The sequence below is a fragment of the Panicum virgatum genome, chromosome 7K, assembly GCF_016808335.1.
Source record: "Panicum virgatum strain AP13 chromosome 7K, P.virgatum_v5, whole genome shotgun sequence".
NCBI classification, from domain to species: Eukaryota; Viridiplantae; Streptophyta; class Magnoliopsida; order Poales; family Poaceae; genus Panicum; species Panicum virgatum.
Window position 1 is genome coordinate 36,629,719 of NC_053142.1, and position 7,461 is coordinate 36,637,179.

Sequence of the window (7,461 nt, forward strand, 5' to 3'; positions counted from 1 at the left end):
GACACTTAGGCAATGGAGACAAGGATATGATGCGGTGATCTCATCTCTCTAAACATGTGGTTTACAGAGCACAACATAAAGGTATAAATAACCCGCAAAAAAACATAATGGTATAAATAAGAAGTCCACATTATTGGAGATTAACTCAGTTTAAGACGTCAACACATTCTAGCACAATGCAAATCACTATTGTCAATTCTTGTTTATATATAGAAAATACTATTGATCTGAAGGACAAGCTATTCCTAACAATTTAATAGACAGTGTAGCTTAGAGACTAGGTTAAGCTGCAAATTAAGAAGTTTTGGAAGTTTAAAAATGAATGTGTACTGCTAGTTCAATTATAGGACTTTCTCTATTTTTACACCACATCATAAGGCCAAGTAAGCTGTTAATTCGACAGTTAACCATCCTCGAAAAATTTACTGCCTTGGACTTTACTCCAATAAAAACGGTAGGAATGAGATCTTCAGCTGTCTTATTTTGATAACGGTTGCTGATCTCAACATCTGATTTTGCCAAAGGGGCACCCATGGCCACCAACCCCAGTCGCATGCTATCTAGGAGCTGCTGAGTTCCCCGAATCATCGCTACATTCTGTCCCATTATAATCAAACTAGCAATGACCAATACTACTTATAGTGCATAGCAAAAAGGAAGAGAAAAACTGCACCATCTATCACTGCTCATTCCTCAACTTGAACTGCAACTTTGTCAAGGGTGCTCTGCCACACATACACACCAGGAAGGAGGCGGCTAAACAAAGCACTTTCTCACTTGACCTTACTAATCCACATTCTTCCCCATTTTGATCAAGCGATCAAAGGCCAATGTCAATGATAGTGGCCATCAAAAAGTGAGAAATAAACCGTGCCATCTACCACTGCACAGTGCACATTCGTCCACCTGAACTGCTTGAAGTTATCAAGTGTTCTCTGCCGCAAAACACAAACACCAGGAGGCTAAACAGAGCACTCTGACACTTGACCTTCCTCTTTTAGAGTTTGGGAGATACATTCTTATTTCAAAGTACTAAGAAAGTTTAACTCTTGACCTTACTCGGTCCTCATCTAGCAGTCACAAACTGGCAATCGTGGTCACATTGCGATGGCATATACGAAGTACTAGCACTCTGTGTTCAGCCACCAGTGACTGTCATTTTCGCATCATCCAGTATTCCAGTACCTGCAGCGATGGGCCATCCACATGCATAGGTCTCAAATTTCCTGCTTTGCACCCAAATCGGATTCAACGAAAGCCAGTATCAGATCAGTATGGTCAACTGCGGCCGGGCAACACCGAAGGATGGATCAGCCTCCACCGAACTGAAACATTCCTCTGCTTTTCTTCCAGCCCTCTTGCACCTCAACAAGCTCTCCAAAACCCCTCCTTGGCTTGCTTCCACTGGAAGCTTCCACTTGCACCTCAACAGACTGCAAAACCACCGCACTCGAGATGGGTGTACGAAGTTTGTGAAGATTCGGTAGTCTGAACTCCGCCCTGCAGTTCCAGAATTCCTCCTACTAGCACAAACAGCTGCCGGATCCCTTCTCCGGCTCGCAACCATCAGTCCGTCACAGATCAATGGGGCTCAGCCGGTGTCAAAAACAATCGGGGTCAGCCGCGATCGACCACCAGCATGCACAGGATCAGTCTCCGTACCCCAGCCAGCATCAAAGGAGCCCCCTCTCTGCTTCCTTCCAGCGGAAGCTTCCTCTTCCACCTCGACGGACCGCCAAAACCCCGCCTTCCCGCGGCGACAAACGCCGGGAAATCGCACGGGGGAGCGGCCGCCGGGCGATCCCGCGCACATTCCGCCGTCGGAGAGCATCCCGCCGCACGCAAGCTCAAGAGCACCAGATCGGTCCCATCCAAAACCAGGGCCGCTCGCCACCGCGCCCCGCGCCGAAATCGCCACCTCGTCGACTCGATCGGCCCGAGGAACCAAGCGGCCCCCCCTCCGAATCCGCCGCAACACCCCGAATCCGCGTACCGAGCGGCCGAGCAAGTGGGGGGAAAACATGCTCGTTGCTCATCCGCACCAAGAGACGGGACCAAATGGTAGTAATAGGAGATTAAACAGAACTTAAAATTCACCGGAGAAGCGCGACTTACTTCTCCATGGCGGGGAGCGGCGGCGGGGCGGGGAGCGGGAGCCGGCTGCTGCTGCGCCTGCGCGAGGAGCGCGAGCATCCGATGGGGGGGGGGAGAGAACTTGTGGCGATGCGTCCTGAGCGAGGGGGGAAGTGCCGGGTGCTGGGCTTCTTTTATAGTGGCGACGCGCGGAGGGGCAGAGAGCCTAGCGAGACAGGGGGTAAAGACCAGGAAGTCGCGCTTGTCTCGCGCCCGAAAGGCGACGCGCTGCGCGGCTCGTCTTGGCTACGGTGACAAGCAACCCCCCTCCTCTCTCCACTGTTTTTTTAATGGATCTCCTCTGTATTTTTTTTTTGAAAGAAACTCTCTCTTTCGGGACGACGGGCTCAGGGGGGCGAGCGAGCAGCGAGGCGAGTCCAACGGCGCTCGTGTTTGGCAATGGCGCAGCTCCGTGCGGGGACGGCGCCAGGGCCAACGTGGCGGGCGGGTGCGGAGCATATGGTCGGTTCCACCGCGCGCGCTGGGGCGAAGCCGCGCGAGTGCCAAATTGGATTCCGCGAAGCCGAGCGGGGCTCGGGATGTGGGACCCACAGTGAGGCTCGAGTGGGACCCGCATGCCCCGTTGCTGCGTTGCCTCTCTAGCCTGGCGCGCGGTGACAGCCCCGGGCGCGTGCCGCGTGCCGCGACATGACTGGTCGACGTGAGCCAGTCAGCACATACCCGCGCTGTCTTTTCTTGCGCCGCAAGACAAAGATGCCCAAATTCCTTGTGCGCCTCTGATGACTCATGAGATTACACACAAGAAAACGCACGCATCATAGAAAAGGCCTGGCTAATTTGCGGGTGCTCGATGGTGAAATACTTTTCCGGTCTGTCTCGATGACTCGCAAGATAGGAAGAAATGCATTGTATACAAAAAAAAGGAAGAAACGGATTACGGAAAAGACGCGGCTAATTTTGCGGGTGCTCGGTGGTAAATTCTTGTCCAGTCTGGCTTGATGACTCGCAAGATAGGAAGAAATGCATTGTGTACAAAAAGGGAAGAAACAGATACGGAAAAGGCCCGGCTAATTTGCTAACGCCCGGTGGTAAAATTCTTTTCCAGTCTGGCTCGATGACTAGCAAGATAGGAAGAAATGCATTGCATACAAAAAAAAGGAAGAAACGGATTACGGAAAAGGCCCGGCTAATTTGCTAGCGCCCGGTCACCCGGTGGTAACTGTCCACCAAAACTATATGCATGAATAGTTTACTTACACCAAATGGATATGACACAAATCTATGCAAAAGTGTATAGCACACAAATTTATAAATTGTGTAGCAAAAATCAACAAAACTCCATATAATTTAAAAAACAAAAACATATAGCCGAAGAGAGGAGTGAACGACGCCCGGTCCTATGTCAGAAATCAGTACGGGCCCAGCAGTCAAACGGAACTTTCGTCGTACCTGACGATGCGTGAGCCGATGAGGATACCAGCAGTATATCGGTGGAGAACTGAAATTCTCGTGTAACATCCACATCCGCCTGCCTCTTGGTCCGCCGCCGCATGACTGGGATTGGGAGGTCCCACCGTTCAAAAGCGAACCATGCATGACGACTTGACTGGATTGACTCGGAGAGCTCAGCACGTCTGCAACAGCTCGACAAAGCATTCAATGCAACCATTTTTTGAATCAAGGTCCTGCTAGCGCGCATAAAGGGAAGGGATCGCATCATGCACGCACCCCATACACGGTGCATGCGGCCTGCAACTGTGCAACAAGGGCACACGTACGGGTGAAGTTGGCCGGTCACGGGATGACCGGTGGTGCGACGACGCAGGCGACCGGCCGGTTTTGGATCAGGCGCTGCTGACTCGACGGTGTGGGCTTACGAAAAAGCCCGTTCCTGCGTGTACGCACCGGTACGCTTGTTGCCAGTGCTACTACGCTGCCCGGTTTCGAGGAGCACGAGCAGAAGAAACCAGTGTCCGACGAGCACGTCCCATCCCAGCCCGCAGCTCTCTGGGGTCGCTGGCTCTCTGGACCTCCTCCATTGGTCTGCTGGGCGCTACAAGCTGACAGCCACAAGGCCACAAACCCTGGCGACTGGTGGCCAGAGTCAGCGCAGACCCCCTCTTTTTCTTGCCCGGCAAGGCAAAACGGCCGGTGCCTTTCCCGCGGTGGGGCCCCGTCGTCCACCGGAAACCGGAAACGGACACGCGCGCGGCCACCTGCCGGCCGCGCGCGTGGGGGGCACCGGGGCAGCGCAGCGCAGCGCGGGGGGCAGCAGGGCCAGCAACGCCGGCGGTAAGCCATTTACTATTTACTGGACGTTACCGGTAACGGTAAAATACCGAAAATCGCTAATTTACCGGATTTACCGGTCAGTAAACCAATTCAAATTTGAAACCACCGAATTTCATATTTTTCGACCGGTTTTCGTTGGAATTTCGGTGGAATTCGCTGAGTAAGTACCGAAAAATGTTGACCACGGTAGCAAATAACAAATTGTGTTAAGAGAAGTGTAATATTTTCAGAGAATTATATCTAATTCTTATATATAATAGTTCAATATGCATAATGATTTTCTTACAAAGCAAATATTAATAGAATTGACGTAAAACATATGTATATCAATACAAACCACAATCCAAATGCAATAAAATATAGGTTCAACTTGTTAACACAATTTATAGGTTCAAATAAAATATAGGTTCAAATAATACAAGTCTCAAATAGTTAACACAAAATATGCTCTAAAATTTTTATTTCGGTGTTTTCCAACATGTCTCAAACAATACAAGTCTCGAATAGTTACATTTCAAAAAATATTAGTCCAAAATGCTCATAAAATGTCTAGTTTTTTATCAGATTTTTACCCTATTTTATATACATTTTTTTGAAATTTTCAAATTTAAAACCGGTAAATGCGAAATTACACCGAAATTCGTTTCTCGGACACAACCGGTAATGGTAAATTTTCTGGTAAACCGGATTTACCGTCCGAAATTTTTTCCTTGGCAACGCCCCCCGGCACTTTGGTCGAACCCCCCCTGGGATTAGCCCGAATCGGGGGGACGGCTGCGACTGCGAGCCTGCCAATGCCAAGGTCACGGAATGCGTTGATGGAGCCGACTGCGCGAATAAGCGGAGTTTCTAAGGATGGGCACGGTAAAAGTCCACCCCATGCCACATGCAGAGAGCTGGAGAGATGGGAGGAGTCACCCCAGTTTCCTAGAAAGGCCTTGTTTGGTTGGTGCTAGAATTCTAGCACGCTATGAATAGTAAAAATTTTGACCGTTAATTATGGTGTCAAACAAAATCAGTTTACAAAACCAACTTTAGAACCCCTGCGCTAGTGACCATAAAGAATCTAACGAGACCTTTGACCGCGCGATTAGAGGAGGGTTACTGTATCATTACTGTAGCAAATCATCGATTAATTACCGTCATTAGATTCGTCGCGAAAAGTTACACTCATTCCTAAAAAGTTTTTACAAATAGACTTCATTTAGTACTTCATGTATGTGATATTTTTTTTTCGGGATGCGTACGTGCTAGTTTTCTAGCACAGCCAAACAAAGCCAAAGTCCCATGGCACGGCAGATCCGGATCCCCCTTCGTCCCCCCGTTGCCGGCCAGCGGTCACGTCGCTGTAAATGCTCTCTCGGATTCGTTCCCGCCTGACTATAGGCGACGACGCCTCCTTCGCGGCGAAGGAAAAAAAAAAAGAGGGCGCCGCGCGTGACGCGGGGCGATCCGGCGCGGCGGATTGGGGGGGATCGGTCGTTAGATTGATTCTGGCTTAGGAGTGGATGCGAGCGACGTTGATGTGCTTGTCAGCTTGTTGTGGCGTCTGGCGGTCAGGTTCAGCGCTAACCGAGTGTGTGTAGTGGTAGTGGTGGCCCTTCAACGATGCGCCATCCTGATTTGGCCCAGATCGCCATCCACCTACCGCACAAAGCCCAACCCGGCTAAAGGCCCATCGAAAATATCTGGTGGAAAATTCGATCTGTTTTTGCACTCAAACTGCCCACCAAGCTAATGGAATGGGATTGCGCAAATCCTGATCAAAGGGGGGAAAACACGGCCCAAACGTCGGTCTGATCAAAGGTCACCAAACGTCAACGACCTCGCGTCCTCGCTACGGCGAGATGTCGCGATCCCGTCCATGATCCATCGCCGTCCCGGCGCGACGCTCCGACACCGCTCACGGGCACGGCCAGCGGAGCTCGAATCCGAGGGGCGCCAGGTCAAGTCAAGTAGTCAACGGTACGCGGCACATGACATGCCCTCCAAAAGGCACGGAGCTTTCAGGCTTGAGGTTTCAGCGTACGCCACGCAAGAACCGATGCGCAGACCAGGAGCCGGGAGGGAACAGCAAATTGACTGCGGCCGGCCGGCATCATCGTCACCACCAGCGTCGCCCCTTGAGGTGAGGACACCGGTCAGGGCACGACCCTCGTGTCCGTGCCAGTCGGACCCTGATTTTGACTCGGCGAGAGCTGCCCTGCGTGGCTGCTTTGCCTGTCCGGCCCGCACTGGGACAGCCGCAACTGTCCCGACGACATCGGAGCCGCGGTGCAGAAACATACTCTGACAGAAAGAGATCAGGCGGCAGCACGGGACTCGGGAGCCTGTTCGCGCCTCCACAGGATAGTCAAACACTGGCTTAAAAAAAAGGATAGTCAAACATTGAACTAAAAAAAAGATAGTCAAACACTAGACATCTCAGCGCCACTCTGTTCGGCTGGTTGTGGCTAGTGACTGGTTCTAATTTTTTATGAGAGAAAAATATTACTGGCTGGTGACTGGTGCTGATTCGGTGTAAGAGAAAAATACTGATGACTGGTTGGCTAAGCCAGCAGAACAAAGTGTAGCTACAGACCGTGCTCCTGGAGCTATCAATGGATGAACATGGAACCATAAGAAGGAAGCGAACCAACCATTCAGCCGTGGAAGTCGCTACTACAGACCAGGAAGTCGTGCTCGTCTCGCGCTCGAAAAGCAGCACGCTGCGCCTGAGTGCCTGCACGGCTCGTTTTGGCTACCATGACAAGCAACTAGCCAACCCCCTCCCCACCTCATCTCTCTCCTCTGTATTTGCCTGCTCAGGGGTCTCGATGCGGTGCGCCTGACCGTGTCTCGGGTAAGCTCTTGCTCGGCATGGCCGGGTTGGGACTTTGTTCAACCGTGGTCTGCTGGGCACCGTCACTCCCTCTCATCGCTCGACAGGCTCAAGACGAGCAGCGAGGCGAATCCATCGGCGCTCGTGCTTGGCTACGGCGTTCCACGCGGGGATGGGTCAGTGCCAGCGTGGCGGAACCAGTGCAGAGCAGATGGACAACGGATCCCACCCCGCGTCGGGGCAAAGTCGAGCCA